General features: G+C 36.1%; 1 long non-coding RNA gene and 1 pseudogene across 1 annotated transcript; both read left to right on the top strand.

Moving 5' to 3' along the window:
* Positions 1 to 5,753: 5,753 nt before the first annotated feature.
* Positions 5,754 to 7,708, top strand: LOC141282371 (uncharacterized; annotated as a pseudogene).
* Positions 7,709 to 15,090: 7,382 nt separating this feature from the next.
* On the top strand, positions 15,091 to 16,845 carry LOC135758095 (uncharacterized). The gene is made up of 7 exons (XR_010536420.1): positions 15,091 to 15,118; positions 15,797 to 15,858; positions 15,958 to 16,010; positions 16,145 to 16,206; positions 16,295 to 16,369; positions 16,483 to 16,531; positions 16,618 to 16,845. It is a non-coding gene; the product is annotated as an uncharacterized lncRNA (long non-coding RNA).
* The last annotated feature ends 1,052 nt before the right edge of the window (positions 16,846 to 17,897 follow it).

The raw sequence follows: 17,897 nt of genomic DNA, 5'->3' as shown, positions 1-17,897 counted from the left end.
AGAGAGAGAGAGAGAAAGGGAGGGGGGTTTTAAATTGTCACCAGATTTGACCTGTAAAGGTCAACTCCCATAGCTCGAGGGAATTGTGGGATTAAGCAAAATCTAGCAGAAAGACAGAAGCGAAGCTTTGAAAGAAAAACAACAAATTAGAGAAAAAAAGAGTAGAGACCAAGTTATTAAAGGTGGAAATAAAGATGAAAAATTAAAAAGGACAGAAAAATTATTAAAAGGTGAATGACACAGATAAATTATATAAAGGAAAAAAAGATTTAACAAAATGAAGAGGAGTCTTCATCTGATGATTGAAGGTGGTCACAAAATAAATTTTATTTTAAATTGAAAGGCAATATTTTGCAATGGGTTAAGTTAAACCTTGAAAGGCTGAAAGCTCTGATCCTTTGACATTCAAGAAAGTGAATAAAAGCTGGCGATGCAAAGACAATGGCAAAAACTGTGTGACATCAAAGTGTTGGAGTTGCAAAAAGAGGAGAACTCATAAACTAAGCTGTGGACACATCCTACTGTACATTAATGGGACTATAACTGATCTCAAGCAGTGAAGGGGGCACTGCGCATATGTTCAAGAGACAATTACAAACAAACAACAAAAAGACTGAGTGGAATCCAGAAGGAGACCCACAAAGACAATATTGTTCTTGGAGACAAGAAAAAAACTGGACTATACTTTTGATTCTTCATACAAGCCTTTGGGTGAAAAGGGAAAGAGTGAAACAGCCGTCGTTCAATGTTTAGCTAGGACCTTATAACTATAGGGACACATACAATCTTTAGGTGAAAATCAGCTAGACAAATTTAAAGGCTGATCAAGAACTGATGTTGTTAGGTGTGACTACCTGTTCTGAAATCAAATCAGACTCCTATTAATCTTACAGGAAGAAATGCATAATGAAAATTGGGGTTTTTTGAATTTGGTATTCTACAGAGGAAGTTAGAACTCCAATGATGGTACTAAGCTAAAAAGCAAATATAAATGACATAGAACAGCTATGGCAGAAAGGGAAATAAAATAGATAAAATAAGTAAATTGAAATAACACCATAGGTAAACAAGAAAAAGCTGTGAGAATAGAGAAAAGAAGTAATTAATTATTGTAACAAACTTAGCATATCAAGCAAATAAATCTAAATTGTATCTAGTCTACGATTTAAGAGCAATTAATGACAAGAAAAGATTGATGTTCCAGAAACTACATACTTTGCTGACAAGTGTTCTCCATTTGATAAACATTTTCACTGTGAAATATGATTTGCATAAGAAGGAAATACTTGCATTTACTTATTTAATTATAAGGGAAAACATTATACAGGTATAGAATGGATGAACCGCCATTCCAACATGCTGAAAAGTTAGTCTGGTTGATTAACGCTAAATGGTTGATCAAGTGATTGGTTGTCATTGAATATAATAGGCTCACAGGAAAACAGTTGATGGTGCCGGCACGGGCAAACAGATGTGGAAGATAAAAAGGGCCTCAGAGTGTCAGTAGATCTTTTTAGATAGTATAGAAGTGAAAAATCTCAGTCATAAATATTATTATCATAGATGTACATGGGGTGAATAAGTGGAATGAAAATTTAGTATTTGATTTGTGATAAGAATGAAGATTTTGAGTTGTGATAAGAACGAAAAAACTGATTTGACGGATAAAAGTGAAGAAAAATTTGACTATCATCTATAATTGCAAGGGATGGAAGATAAAAAGGTATAGAAAATAAATTGTCATCAAAGCCATACTTAACAAAATGTGTGAAAATACTAATCGTAACAGAATTGATGTTTTACCTTGTATTAATGAGCATGTAAACTAACAAAAGTACACCTTTAACACTGCATGAAATATTCGCCGATCGACCTATGTGTATTGAGGAAATATGGAGTTAAGTGTTATATAAAGAAACTAATTGTCTATCTATTGAGCTATTTGTGTACAGAAAATAAAAGGAGCAGGAGGAGGAGGAGATGAGACAACATGCCTCATTGTGCGAGATGATCTTGCTTATCTGAGAGTCGACAGATCGGAGAAGCTTAAACACGGCTACAGGGGCCTAAACTGGGGGAGACAGAAGGATGAGAGCGACCCCAGAAATGTCCAAAGTGGGAGGAGCAGCCAATGTAGCAGAGCTCTTAGGAAGGAGAGAAGGAGAAAGAATGCCATGATATGAAAAAACATCAAAACCAAACCAAATCAAAGTAAAAGCAATTCAAGTATACCGACGGATGGAGAGCAAAGTTTTGAGCACCGAGAGGAAGAAGTGAAAAAGAGAAATTGTCAGAAGAAATTGAATTGAAAAGAACGAAGCTAATTACTACAGAAGATTTGCATTGCTACAGTCAATTAAAGAACGAAGCCGATTACTACAGAAGATTTGCAATGCTACAGTCAATTAAACTTCCTGGCGATGGACTTTTACCTTAAACGAGGCCCAGTGAAAGATCTGCAACAATCTCAAAGGAACAGAATCTGAAAGAAAGACTGAAAACAGAGACATTGAACAGAGAACAAAAGGGGGACATTTTATGGGAAACATCCCAAAGATAACAAATGATACAAATGGGGACTATTTAAAGTCAAGGAAATAGGTTTGCAAAGTTGCTTTTTATGCTTTAAACTAAACCAGCTTTTAATAAGGTACTAAAAATTTCAAGTCCACATAAATATGATAAAGGTGATAAATTCAACAAGAATTCTAATGGATAAGAGAAAAGTTAAGGTCAGAATAATATTTAGGTCTTTTGGGAAATTCTGAGTTTAAAAATACATTTTACAGGCCACAATTTAGAAATTTGTGTCAATGGTAGTATGTTCACAAAACATAAAAAAAAAGGAAGGATAGAGATTTTTTAGAACGGTACAGTAGGATTACAATCAAGAAAATATTAACCTTATGGAATTATGGAATTAGCAAAAGTCAATATGAAATGCTTTATAACAGGAATCTTGAACGAATCAACTATAAAACTCTATATATATTATGAAGACATCAAAGATTCTAGCTTAAGGTGTAAAAGTGAGAAGAGAGATGCTATTAGAAGAATAGTATAATCAAATCAGAGCAACATATTCAATGAAGGTATTTGAAGATCAAATAGATCGATTGGAGAATTATTTTGGATTTGTAGAAAAAGAAAATGCTTGACCTCGTTATCATTAGGAGGGAGAGAAAAAGTACTTAAATATAATGGTAACATGGAAATCAGTACAATAGAAGGGAATTCGGAATCCTCATTAAAGGATGACAAAAACAATTAATCATAAAATTATATGTAGATTCTGTCAATCAACCAAATGGGTACCAAATTAGATTAAGGTATGGAATTAAGCTAAATACGGAATTTAGTAAAGTTTTGTCAGAATAAAAATACAGAATAAATGAATTATGTACGGTACTACAATCAAAAGTAGATTATTAAGTTTACCAATAAGGCATTAATTTATCTTAGGAAAACAACTAGATGAAGCCAGTAGAAATACAAGACATATTCTGAATACATTTTAATTAGAGGTTAGTGGGTAAATAAGGTGTAGGTATCTTTTTAGAAAAATCAAACAAAAGTTAAAATATTAGGAGGATGGAAAAATTAATTTGAAATCAACAAGAATGGTATCAGAACTTACTTTACAAAATAGTATTGAATTTACAACTGGTAGATAATATTCAAGTACCTTTGATGATGATGATGATGACGAAGAAGAGGAATAAGCTGTATTTGTATTGAAACAAATATGTCGTATTATGAATGATTTACTTTTTGTTTTTATTTTTAGTAATTTTTGTTTTATTTGCTTTTTGGGTTTCTTTGCTTTTATTTTGGTTACTTTTACGTTATTTTATTATATATTCTACATAATGGTGACAACCAATAGCAGGCGCAGAACCAATTGCCCACCAATTGTTTAGGACTTAAGTTCTTTTACTTTTACATTCAAGTCAAAATGTGAATGGAAAGATGTTTGTCTTATTGTCCATTAGGGGTGTAACGATACACCAATTGCACGGTTCGGATCGGTTTACGGTTTTTGAGCCACGGTTCGGTCCGATTCGGTTCGGTTTGCTGTGTGTGTAGGGTTCCTGTCCTTTTACCAGCAATGCTAAGGAACAATAGATTAACTTAACTTAATAACAACAACAAAAACAACTTGACGTTTTCTTTATTAACTTTGGCAAACAAACTTAAAATCAGACTTTAACTTTAGTAATGCAGGACTCTAATTAGCTGTTTATCAGGTGATGAATATAATACCTTAGCTAAAATGCTGAAAATGTTACTTGTGAAGTCAACTAATGCATGAAATAAATGTACTATGAATCTGTAAATCTGAGTATAATGTGGGTTTATTATCAGTAATGAACTCATCAAGGTAATCATCACACACACACACACACACACACACACACACACACACACACACACCAGAGGTCGCGTTAGACTTTCACTTTTAAAAATTCTGCCATCACTTATTATTCGTCATTTCATGCTTTAATGATAATAATTGTTTTTGTTTACATGTTCATTTTTAATCATGGACTTACAAAACGAGCATTCAAGTTAAAATGTGTTTAATTATTTGTGAAGAAGAGAACAGAGGAACAGAGACCATGCATTACTTTACATGTTTAACATCATGAAACAGATGAATTATTGATTTTTTTCTCACAGTGACAGCGGAGGCGATTAAACACGCGAACTTGTGCTGAACAGGCAAAAATAAACAAATCAAATCTCTGTTGCGATTAAAATAGCAACAAACGTGTAAACCCTCTGTTTTTACCTCAAACAGACGACGTCTTGTTACATTTTTACTTTTGTTCTGGAGAATGATCTCGCGCTCTTCTATTTCACTTCGGTTAACCTGATCTGACACGCAAGCGCACACACACACGCGAACGCAAGCACACGCACAGTTACGACAGATTGTGGTGATTTGTCTACGACACGAATTCCATTCCTGTACTCCACTGGAAACCACACAATGTTCCCACACAAGAGACTTAAATGTGTCCGGGGATCTGCAATCTCAGGCGGAGCAGCCATCCTGTGCCTGCGCTCACTCCCAAGTCACGTGACATGACATGACATGCACTTGGAAAACAGTAACTTTGGAATATACTATTTAGAACAGCATTTTAAAAGTTCTTATTAGTCGTTACTAATACAATTTAATCAAATATATGCAAATATATTTTTTTAATAAATAGATTAGTTAGTCAGAGATAAGTGACCTTAACCTCAACAATGGGCAGCAGGAGGCGTGAGAGTACCGCGACACGACACGGGAGGTTCGCGATTCGTATCGTGGGTGGTGTATCGCGATCGTTCGGTTCGGTTCGTAATATCGTTACACCCCTATTGTCCATAGTTCGAAGTGCAGTAGCATAAGTTGGTAATTGGTAATGTATAGTGGCTATCTTTAGACACAAGATAGTAATAAGGGAGATGCTGAATTATGAGACTGCACTCCGGATTAAAATAACAAAAAAAAGTGAGGCTAAATTAAGCCTCAGAGCGGGGATTATGAAGAATTTTATTTTAATCCCAATCTACATGAATGATAATTTACCATTATATATTATGTGTATCAATCATTTTACCATTATATATTATCTGTATAAATTAATTTATCATTATATATATTCATTGCAATCATGTGTGGGAAAGTTTGGCATACATTGTGTAAGCCTACTGCATAGTTTGAGGTCTTAATATGAGTAGCCTGAGGTGGGCCTAGTCTAATGAATAGCCCAGGGTCAAATAGGTCACGGGAAGAAGACACTGGTCTGAGGAATGTCATGTGGTTCCTGCCTGAACAGAAACATATTGTTTTAAGCATGGAGGAGGGGAGGGAACCAAAACCTATATATTACCAAGCCAGGGCTCAGAGGGTCAGACTGATTTTGGAGGACCCTCCCAGGACCACACTCTGGTTCTGGGGGGGATTCACCAGGGTGGTCTCGGCTTTTTATTTGTCCGGATAATAAAAGTCTATCTCTTGAAATCAAAACCTAAGACTGAAGATTGTTTCATTTGAGGAAAAGGAAAACCACAACAGTCACCCCACTACACACATTTGATCACTTCCTCATTACTCTTGAGCTCGACCTTACTCCCCCAGTTACTGCACACGATCCCCCATTGGTCACGTTCCGGCGCAACCTGCGCATGCTCTCTCCCTCCCGCTTATCCTCTGTGGTCGCTTCCACGCCCCCCCTTCCAACAAACTCTCTCTGTTAGATACTGACAACACCACCGACACACTTTGTTCCACTCTTACATCCTGCCTTAGACACATTATGCCCTCTTGACATCTGGACCGGCAAGGGCCACACCATCTGCCCCTTGGCTATCTGAGGTTCTCTGTGAGGATCGCTCCAGACTCAGGGCTGCAGAGAGGAAGTGGCGCAGATCAAAAAATCCTTCTGACCTCTGTCTCTATCAGTCTCTTCTTGCCTTCTCCACGGATATCTCCTCTACTAAGACCCTATACTATCATTCAAAGATTAACAACTCACCTGACTCTCACATTCTCTTCAAGACCTTCTCTACTCTTCTTTTTCCCCCTGCCCCCCACCTTCATCTGACCTAACGGCTGATGATTTTGCTTCTTCCTTTGTGAAGAAAACAAAAACTATCAGCAGTCAGTTCTCCGAGCCGGTGCTTCTTGCGCATACTCAAACCTCTGAGACATGCTCTCTCCCATCCTTCTCTCTTCTATCTGAAGCGGATGTTTCCAAGGTCTTTGCTTCTAACCACCCGACTACCTGCCCACTAGATCCCATACCCACCCATCTCCTTCAGGCAATCTATCCATTGGTTATCCATGCTCTCACCCACATTATCAATTCACCCCTTTCCACTGGCACCTTCCCCGTAGCATTTAAAGAGGCTCAGATTACCCCGCTGCTGAAGAAACCCACACTCAATCATGCTATGCTAGAGAACTACAGACCCTTTTCTCTTCTTCTTTTCATTGCAAAGACTCTTGAACGCGTGGTGTCCAACCAGCTCTCCTCTTTCTTCACACAAAGTAACCTCCTGGATAACAATCAGTCTGGTTTCAGAAGCGGTCACTCCACTGAGACTGGGCTGCTCTCAGTCATTGAAGCCCTAAGGCAGGCAAGGGCAGCCTCCAAATCATCTGTGCTGATCTTACTGGATCTATCTGCCACTTTTGACATGGTCAATCACCGCATCCTCCTGTCGACCCTCATGTCTATGGGTGTCTCTGACACAGCGCTTCTATGGTTCAAGTCGTACCTCTCAGGTAAATCTCACGTAAACGTGAATCTAGTCCAATATCGGGACAGGCAGATAACAATCATAAATGTAAATCCAGTCCAAGATCGGGGCAGGCAGATAGGAGTCATATACGTAAATCCAGTCCAAGATCGGGGCAGGCAGATGACAATCATAAACGTAAATCCAGGTAATAACAAGAAAGCAAACACGGTTCTACACAAGGAAAATGCTCAAACAAGACTTTGCAACTAGTGTGTGTGTGTGAGTGCCAGGCTAAATAGGCCCGCTAATATGCTACAGGTGGAGCATAATTAGCGTGACGTGGGGAATGATGGAAATGTAGTCCGGTTAGAATTCGGGTGAATGTGAGGGTTGAGTACCGGGGGCGTTAACGCTGACATCCGTCACAGACAGTAATTTCTTCATTTTTGTCAGGAGTTATGAAAATAAAACTGAGTACATACCTTTAATTTGAAATATGACCCTCAGCAACACTCATTGATAAAAATACTCCTATGTGATCATCATGAAAGCACTCGATAAAACAACATCCATCAGGCTTTTAATTCAAAGTGTGCATATTTGGAAAAAATATTGATTCAATTTTATATGTTTACTTCAAATTTTTAATGCATTTTTAATCCAAACATGGCGATATAAGCAGCTGGAGTCTACAGTCATTCACACTCAGTTCGTTTCATTCATACATGAAGCCTGAGGGCGCTAGAGTCATACAGTCTTATTATGACACTCAGAAGAAAATATCAGAGATCAGGTGTCAGATAGACCTGTTTGAGTCGTGACTCACTCAGATCTTTTACCCGGATCTTTAACTCATGAGTCGCGAGTCTCTAGTATCATTAACCTGGATCAGTTCAGAGTCCTACTACAATTCAATGTAAAACCATAAACAGCGCCACCACACACACAAACCTCTTGCAACATTATTGATGAGACTTCGCTCGCTCTACAGATCCGCTCGTAACTGGCTGATCTGCGTGAGAACTGACCCGAGATTCTCACTCAGAGCTGGAAACATTGCAAACCCGAGAAACCTGCTGATCCGCAAGAGCCACAAACTGACCTGAGATTCTCACTCAGAGCTGAAAACATTGCGGATTCGAGGACATGCAAATCTGCAATGTTTCCGGCTTTGATAGAGAATCTCTCAACTCGTAACCGGCTGATCTGCGCGAACTGTCTCGAGTCAGAGCCGGAAACACTGCAGATTCGCAGATCTGCCAGAAACATTGCAGATTCGAGAATCTCCGGCTCGACTCTGTCTGTTATTGGACTACATAAGGAGGACACCCTGCTAATGAACTCTTAGATGTTCTCTACGTTACATTTGTTCAGACAGTGAGTGAATTACTGAAATTCTGCTACCCAATATTAAAACGTTTACATAAAAACTTACTAAAATGTACAAAATTGTAAAACCCCATTTATTTATGCATTAGAGGACTCTTGCAACAACATATAAAAGGTGATTTAAATTTAAATTGGAACGTTTTTTTCCAATATGTTCTCTATATTATTATGCTATTATTATTAGGCCTATTTTTTTAAATGGTCGACTATACACACCAAACCTAAAACCTATAAGCATGCTATTTCAGAAGTGAAAGGCTTTTGTTGTGGATTTGCTTTTGAGGAGACTTCAGTAGCTCTGTAGATCCACTAACCGGCTCCGGCTGATCCGCGCAAACTGTCTTACTCAAGATTAGGGGTGTAACGATACACTAAGCTCACGGTTCGATCTATATCTCGATGCTAGGCTCGCGATACGATACACATCACGAGGGTTTTTTTTTACAATTTCAGTAATTTTTTTGTTGTACATAAAACTTAATAAAGAATTTTATCATTTTAAGGCCTAAATCTTCTGTACTGCAGGTCTGTCACTAAATTTTTTTACATAAAATTAGAATTAAGGGACTTAGCAGGGGCGTTGTTAGATATAAAGCTCTACTGTGGCACAGGCCCCCTAATTTTTTTTAAAGCCTAAGACTTCTATACTAGGGATGTGCATCGATGCATCGCGTTCCCATTGAAAAGACCGGTCTAAAAATCGATTCTGAATCGTAAGGCTCCGATTCAGTGTTTCATGCACACCTTGTGCATGTACTACGGCTCCGTGATCAGTAGGAAGTCCTTATCAATCTAAAATCACTATGAGTTTGACTCGTTTATAACGAGTATTTAAAAAAGCAACACTCGTCAAACACAATCATTCAAAATATTCTCTATTATCAAGAAAATACCTGAAACAATCTGAAGAACAGCGATATAAAAATTCCTGTAGACATTTCCTGGAATAGTGTTTGTTATGATTCTTCTTCTGTGGCACAAATGGAGTTTCTACAGGAAAGCGCCCCGTGGCTTTGAATGTGGCGGCATTTCACCGTAATTCATTCAAATTCATTCATTGAGAAAACGCGCATTTGCCAGATTAATTGTCACAACCCTATTCTATACAATGTCCTTTGCTTAACACACTATTCCAACATGTATTTAAAAATATTTATGTATCATGTTCATTATACTTAACCTCAACATTGTTAACATGTTTGGAGGCGTAAATGGCATAAAAGGTTGGGAAATTAACATATTTTCTTGCACATTTGCATTTTACATTATACAAATACAACAATAATTAATAACATATTTTTTAGAAGAATATTTTTACAATAGCAATATTTTAAGAAACCATTCATTTTTTTGACTGCTATACTAAAATAATCTCAGTCATAGTTACTGCCAACTGTGTCCTACAGCTATACACTAAATATTAATTTCATATCTGAAAATACAGAATAGTATTACACATACATGTGTTGATTTTTTCAGCAACAATGCAATTCTATAGACTTGACAGAGGTTTACTTGAGATTTTTCCTCTAATGTTTAAGACCTGACTGGGTTAGGATTAAACTACTTTAAACTCATCATCTCCCCTTTCTGCTTCCCTTTCCCTGCTTTGCACAAAACATTTATGATGTCCATCTACAGGAGCCAATAGTGATTGAGTCAAATAAGATTATCATTATTATTTAGAAACTTACTATAGTTTTGTTATGTTTTCGTAAGCGACTGCGCACGGCTGAACGGACAGAAGCGCGAGTCTCGACATGTTTTGGTGCGTGTACGCATCCGTGCGATTGTTTAGATTCCTGTCGAGTGATATGAAAACAAAATGCTGCCAGACGTTGGACTTAAAAGATGACGGGGCATTATCTATATCAATTTCTGTTTCTACTGAAGTCATGTTGCTGACCTTTAGTTCAATCTGCGGGTGATTCAAGCGATGTCTGTGTGACTGCGGTGAAACACAGGTGACGCTGGCGCAGAGTAGATCACGTGTTGACCGGTCAACGAATAAAATTAAAAGAATGTCATCGTATTAATACCCCCATCATGCACGATGCAACATCGTGACATTTGGTTTTTTTTTTTTTGTATCGCGAAGTATCGCACTGCGAAGTATCGTTACATCCCTACTCGAAATTCTCACTCAGATTTAGCAATACTGACTCAAGTGACTCACACAACCCGGATCACTTTAGTGAGTGACTCACAATAACACGGATACTTAAAAGGAATCAAGTTTGCCATGCCTAGTGTCAGATGTGTCCATGAACAGTCACATGCAGATCGTTGTTTTGTTCAATAACAGGCAAATAAATATGTTCTGATGTTTTGAAACATGGAGACAATAAACACGATTAAGATTATATATGGTTAATCTGTGTTTTTTCATGCTATGTCTGGTATTTTCATAACAGTACTGTATATTAATAATGCTATGCTTATCGAGCATAGCTTACAGCATAAATAGCATAAATTTTTTTATTTTCTGTCTCATTTTGTGATCCAAAGCCACATCAGTTCACGCATGGTTATTTACGGCACTCAACTTTTGATGTAATAAAGTGAGTTTTATTATAAATCCCTTTATTTGTCGTGTTTTGATGGCATGCTAAGCTAACGTACTAACTGTTCTGTAAACATCTGCTGTCTGAAGATTTGAGTTATGTTTTTAGGAATAATTTTGACTGTTTTTTAGATAAGTTTCTTTTTGTGAGAAAGGCATTTAATAAAAAGTGAATTGAGGCTTTTGATCAAAGAAAGGAGGGAATAAAGCACTAAATAGAATGTATGAGTAATTAATAATAATAATAATTAAATAAACATTTAGACAGTCATATCCCGGATTAAAAGCTGTTAACCCTCAAGTGATCCTTAAAAAAACTTACGTAAGTGTTCCTACTGCCAAAAAATGACAACTTCCCGAAAACTGCTTTAAAAATATCATACATCAATATTTATATTTTTTTCATTTTAAACGATTCAGTCTTTTAGAACTACTACTTTCTGAAACATGCATATCAAATATTAATTAAACTTAATTAATTTTTAACAGAAAAAAAAAACACATTTGAACTACCATGTGATTATTATTATTATTATTATACCCTGGAATGGGTCAAAGATTGGTAGCAACATTGATTTTGATGCATTGTAATTTTTTGAACAAGGTCAGATTTCATAACAAACTCACACTTGTGATCCTAAGGCCACAAAATGACACCTTTCCAAAACCTGCTCTAAAAATATCAAACGTCAATATTTTTTCTTATCTTTTAGAACTACTACTGCCTGACACATACATATCAAATATTAATTACATTTGTGGAAATTTTAACCCTTTATATGCCAATATGTTAAAGCAACACTATGTAGTTTTCAACCTTTAAATAATGTCTCTAAAATTATTTTAGTGATAGAACAACTTTTAACTGGACAAATTCTACTGCTGCTGCAACCCGAGCAGCCTCCTAGCTGCTACAAGCACACTCTGAAAGTCGAGGTGGAGGGTAGTGCACACAGCCCGGCCCTTCCCCTGCCTGCAGAAGAGTGTCTGATACCAAGCACTGTTGCAGTTTTCAACCACATGGGGAGCCGTAAGTCAATTTTACATGGAAACTACATAGTGTTGCTTTAACTATAATTGAACCACAGTGTTCGGCTGATGTCGTGAAACCTTTTGTGGGACATCGTAGCCGGGAAAGTGCCCCATCCTGATTTCTCTCTCCAAAGGCTGAGGGCTGATTTTTTTATCTGTAAACACCGGCCAGAATGAGCAGCCCCACATAAGCCTTCAGATTCTCTGTTTCAAGATCTCTTCAGTCTGTGATTGTCTCCCATGTTAGGTTTGTCATGGCCCCAATATGCTGCAGGATTTCATGCATCAGCATCAATGAAAAGCTTGAAGTCAGGGCACTGATTCGGGCAGTGGCATAGTGTGTGAGCCCTGGGATCAAATCTCTGGCTGCTGAGAAGTAGCAGAGCGTCTCCGTGTTTGTGGGAGACCAGAAGATTTTTTCATTTTTGACGTCCATCCTGCCGCCACTTTATCCATCTCCTCTCCGCTCTCACCTTCTGAGAAGTCTTCTAAAGATCCCTCTAATGAATTTAGATGATTAGTGCATGATTATTTCTAGAGCCTTATGTGTGCTGTAATGCCTTGCCATTTTCACTACTTCTGCTATACTGTTCATACTTATAGCAGTGTACTTGCATATACAACATGAGCGAGAACCAAAATGAAGATTGATTTTGTTTTGGTTCTGGCCTCTCATCGTTTTTATAACTGAATTTGTTTATAATGCAGAATGTGGCCTTCAAAGAGAGAAGAATTTGGACATGTTGAATATGCCCCCCTGCCCCACTCAACACTGACCCCACCCCCTTACCACTCAGACACACTTTTTTACACACACACCAATTTTCAACATTAAAGGTTTATCTTGTCAGTAGCAATGTGGCCTCCAGAAAACAGCAAACTTTTTGACATTTTGATGAATGCATGAAATGGTAAGGAGTAGCACCACCTGGTGGACAAGTATAAAAATCAAAACTTAAATGCCAGTAGTTCAAAATGATAAATTGACTTAAAGGTATGTATTAGTTTATGTTAAGATAAATGGGGGATCAAAAATGGTAGTTATTATGGTTTTCAATGGGGCATTTTTTGTCCCTAGGATCACGTGTCGGTTTTTGCGTAGCTTAGCCATTTTAAGCTAATTAAAAAACTGAAACCAAAATTCTAAAATATATAAAAAATAATTAGCCTCTGGCAATTTTGAGCAATATTCAATCTTTACAGTCAAGATGGTTTAAAAATCAAAATGGCACAAAATGTTCCTAGGATCTCTTATGGGTTAATGACTCATCTGGATGCTTATTTAATGAGTCTTGCAGTGATGGGAATAACCGTTACAAGTAATCGGTGTTACTAACGGCGTTATTTTTTTCAGGATTTAGTAATCAAATAAATTACAGTTTCCCCGTTACAACGCCGTTAACGTTACTGACATGAAAATGCTACGAGTTACTAAAATTTATTTCACTGAAGTGATTTTCACCCGTCTAGGTGTGTGTGTATGTTTGTGTGTTGGGAGAAACATAACTGATGATGATTGGTGTGTGTATGTTAGAGGGGGTGGGACAACCACATAGCTGATGATGATTGGCTTAATTTTCATCTTTAGCCAACCAGAGGCAGAGTTCACACATAAGCACGCACAGTCCGACTCCGGGCAGTGTAAAAAAGTCTGAACAACTTGGTTACTTTGTTGCTAGATCACTTTAGCGACTTTAGTTAAAAAAAGCGACTAGGACAACAAGCTTTGAAAACCGCTGAAAACAGTTTTATTCTGAAAACAGCTTTTATTGTTAACTTCTTCTTAATAAACCACAAACAAACATGTATATGTATATACCGTCGGTTTATGACGTGTGAGTGAATGGGTGAATGTGAGGCTAATTGTAAAGCGCTTTGGATGGCCATAGGTCTGTTAAAAGCGCTATATAAATGCAGTCCATTTACCATATATTCCTTTTGTCCTCTACATTCTTTACTGTAGTTCCCTCTCACATTCCTGCCTAAAGGCTCATTGTGCAGCTCATTATGCCAGTCTTTTGTTGCTCAGCTGTCAATCAATCCTTCTTACATACGGCCCCTCTAAACAAAAACCCAGATAACAAAGTTTCTGGCACAAATCTGGCTTACATTGGGCATTTATGGCTAAATTTAGGCTCTCTTTTGTTCACACCTTTGTGTGAAACAGCTTTCGAGGGAGTTGTGGGGTGAGGCTAGCCAGCCAAAAGCAAAAGGTACATTTTTGGCTGAGTCCTGGCTTAAGTGTGGTCTGCCAGAAAATAGTAAATATATGGCAGAGTTCTGGCTAAGGTTTGGTTGGCCAAAGAGTAAAAAAACACCAAAAAGTTTTTGTAAATGTAAAAAGTCTAAATTAAATGGCTTTGTCATGTCAAAAACCATTGACAATATTTATTTATTAAATAGCAGACACTTTTCAAAACCTATTTATATAAAATCATATTTACAATTGATAAAAACATCAAAGTTAATATTTAAGGCAATAATAAATATGTTTATCCTTATTAAAAGACGAAATGTAGAAAATTTTATTTTGGGCAGTTAATCCAAAGGTGTCAATGTGCAATATACAAACAATGCAATAAACAGATAAATTAATAATTCAGTCTGCACTAATATACAAAAGTATTTTAAGTATGTGTGCTTGTTTAAGTCTTTTTAGTTTTGTATTTTATTTTTATAAATAAATAAGACTTTACATTAAATTGTGTTTACAATTAAAAAATACAACTAACTAATACTAATATTTATTGGTGCACTTTCGTTCCTAAAACAATGACATATATTGCAATGCATCTTGGAAACAGTAGTCATTTAACCTCAACAGAGTTCAATCCGCCGTGGAAAATTGGACTACCTTTCCCATAATGCTTGTGGAGTTTTATATAACACAGTAAGGTAAGTTATTAAGATACTTTTCTTTTAAATCCACGTAGATTGCACTTATTGTTCTACAGCGCGATACCCAGTTGGTTTTCGTTTTTGTTTGTTATTCTTTTCTGTGATGTATTTTCGTGTAAGTGCAAGTATTTTATCATCAGTCGCCATTTAACGTAGATAACGTTGAACATGCATGTTTTTACAGTAAGAGACGCAACATGCATGACCGGGATGATAAAATAATCAATAAGAAGTTTGAATCTTTAAAAATAAATGAATGCTGAACCCCAAAGAAGCCAAACGAAGATGAGATGTTTTCTGTTCCAAACCACAAATCAGCATTTGCTGGTAATCATAACAGTTACAAAGTGACTCATTCCTACTATTTATATCTTAGTAAAACAATGTTTTTGATATTCTAGAAAGGCATGTATTCAAGTTTTAGCTTAATAAAGATGGTTTACTATGATCTCTTATTCTCTTCAGTCCTGCTCAGTGCAGTTTACAAGATTGTGTTGTTAAGAGGCCAGATTTATTTGCTTTATTTTATGGTGTAACATAACCAACCCCACTTGAAGAATAACCACATGCTTTTGTAAAGAATTTAATATGCAAGAGTCATGCATTTTGTATGTTTTTGTTTTAATCTTTTATTTTACAGTATAAAGTTTAATTATATTTGCATTTTGTTTGCAGAAGTCATGTACCACACTTTGTCAACAATAAATGTTGTTTCTGCAATCTGGATAAAGAATAATGTGAGTAAAGAATAATAATGAGGTTAATAAACCTAACCGTTTAAATAATAAACAAATGTGTGTGTTAAGATGTTTGTGTTTGACTCCTCTATTTAATAGATATTACTGCCTCTTGGAGAACAGCCGACCGTACTCCAGACAGAGACAAAGACGTGAGGACATCTATTGCTTTTGTAAAGGAATTTTATACCCAAGAGTTATAAATGTTGTCTTTATTGTTTGTCTTAATCTTTTATTTGACATTTTAACAATATAAAGTTTACTTGTACTTGTTTTTTGTTTGTAGAAGTCATGTACCACACTTTGTCAACAATGCATGTTGTTCCTGCAATCTGGATGAAGAATAATGTGAGTTTAATACTTCATTTAATATGTAATGGTTTAAATATTAAACAAATGTGTGTCTGATCAGATGTTTGACTTCTCTATTTAATAGATATTACTGCCTCTTGGGAAAACAGCAGACTGTACTCCAGACGGAGACAAAGACATGAGGACATCCATTGCTTTTGTAAAGAAATTTTATACCTAAGAGTTATAAATGTTGTCTTTATTGCTTGTCTTATTCTTTTATTTTACCTTTTTACAATATAAAGTTTACTTGTACTTGTTTTTTGTTTGCAGAAGTCCTATACCAGACTATGTTGTTCCAGCTGTCTGGGTAAAGACTGATGTGAGTTTAACTTCGTTAAAAAATTTATCAGTTTAAAAGAGTAAACAAATGTGTGTGATTTGATTTTTGACTTCTGTATTTGATAGACATTACTGCCTCTTGGAGAACAGCAAACCATTCTCCAGACAGAGACAACGACATGGACATCAAAACAGAAAATTAAGTAAGATGATGTATATTATGTTCATTATTTATCTTTGTGCAGTTTGATTTGATGAATTACATTATTGTCTATATCTAATTTGTTAAGTCTCTTATTAGGGTAATTTGTCTAATATTCATATAAGTTACAAAAGCACAAGTTTTGGCTTAAAAGTGACACCATGTTTTAAAAATATTCCAGGTACTTATCTTGGATTGTTTGGAGTGAACGCTGGAAAATAATGAAGCAGGAAATGAAAATGCTTGACTAAAACAATTTTTGTACTTGGTAAGTGCTTTATTTAATTGGTAATTTAGAAATCCTTCTGGAACTCTGAAATCTGCAAACATATTTTTTCCCATGTCTTGAATTGAATGTTAAAAGTATCAGTTCTTGGACTTGCAGTGTGTACTATGTCATTTTTGTCCTTACTCTTATTCATTTTATGTAAATGTATTTTCTAACTGTATTTTATGATTTTTTTCTGTAGGCTGTAAGAAGTCCTTTGTGTGCACAGACATGACTGGAGATTAAAGTTACTAAATGTTGCTTTTTTTCTAGCTGGTGACATAACATGGTATTATTTTCAAATGTATTTATCTAATACACATTTGCACATCTGTAAACATTCATTTTATATTGCATGTTTTTTATATTTAACCAGTTGTTGTATATTGCTTTCTGTTATTACATCTGTTTTTTTGCCTGTTTATTGTTTAAAACAATTAAGTTAATGTTTCTCTGTTAGCTTTTATGTTACTTTGGCTATTTCTTTGCTTTTATTTGATCCTTCTACTGTTATTTGTTTATTTGGCAGAACATTTGACATTTAATTTATTTTGCTGTTATCTGAAATTATTCTTGTCAGCATCAATAAAACTCTATATTTGCTTTATATCTGTGTTTTTCAATTATACATTTTACGGGATATAAATATATTTTGTTCACTTTATGGCTATTTTCTGGGGCATCTGGATAAGTTGTGGGTGGGTTCTTGGGTAAATATGGTAATTTTGGTTATTTTCTGGGTTACATTTGGGGTTTCTGGAAAAGTTGTGGGTAAGTTTGGGGATAAATGTGGTAATTTGGGCTCTTTTCTGGTTGTTATCTGGAGATTCCGGGAGAGCTGTGGCTGATTTCTCGAGGTGTGAAAGGGTTGCGGCTAAATTATGGTCTGCTTTCGGCTAGATTCTGGATTACTTAAGGCAAGCAGCTCTGGGACCA

This window comes from Paramisgurnus dabryanus, chromosome 6 (genome assembly GCF_030506205.2).
Source record: "Paramisgurnus dabryanus chromosome 6, PD_genome_1.1, whole genome shotgun sequence".
NCBI classification, from domain to species: Eukaryota; Metazoa; Chordata; class Actinopteri; order Cypriniformes; family Cobitidae; genus Paramisgurnus; species Paramisgurnus dabryanus.
The sequence above is the reverse complement of the archived record's forward strand: the minus strand, read 5'-3'. Positions and strand labels throughout refer to the sequence as shown.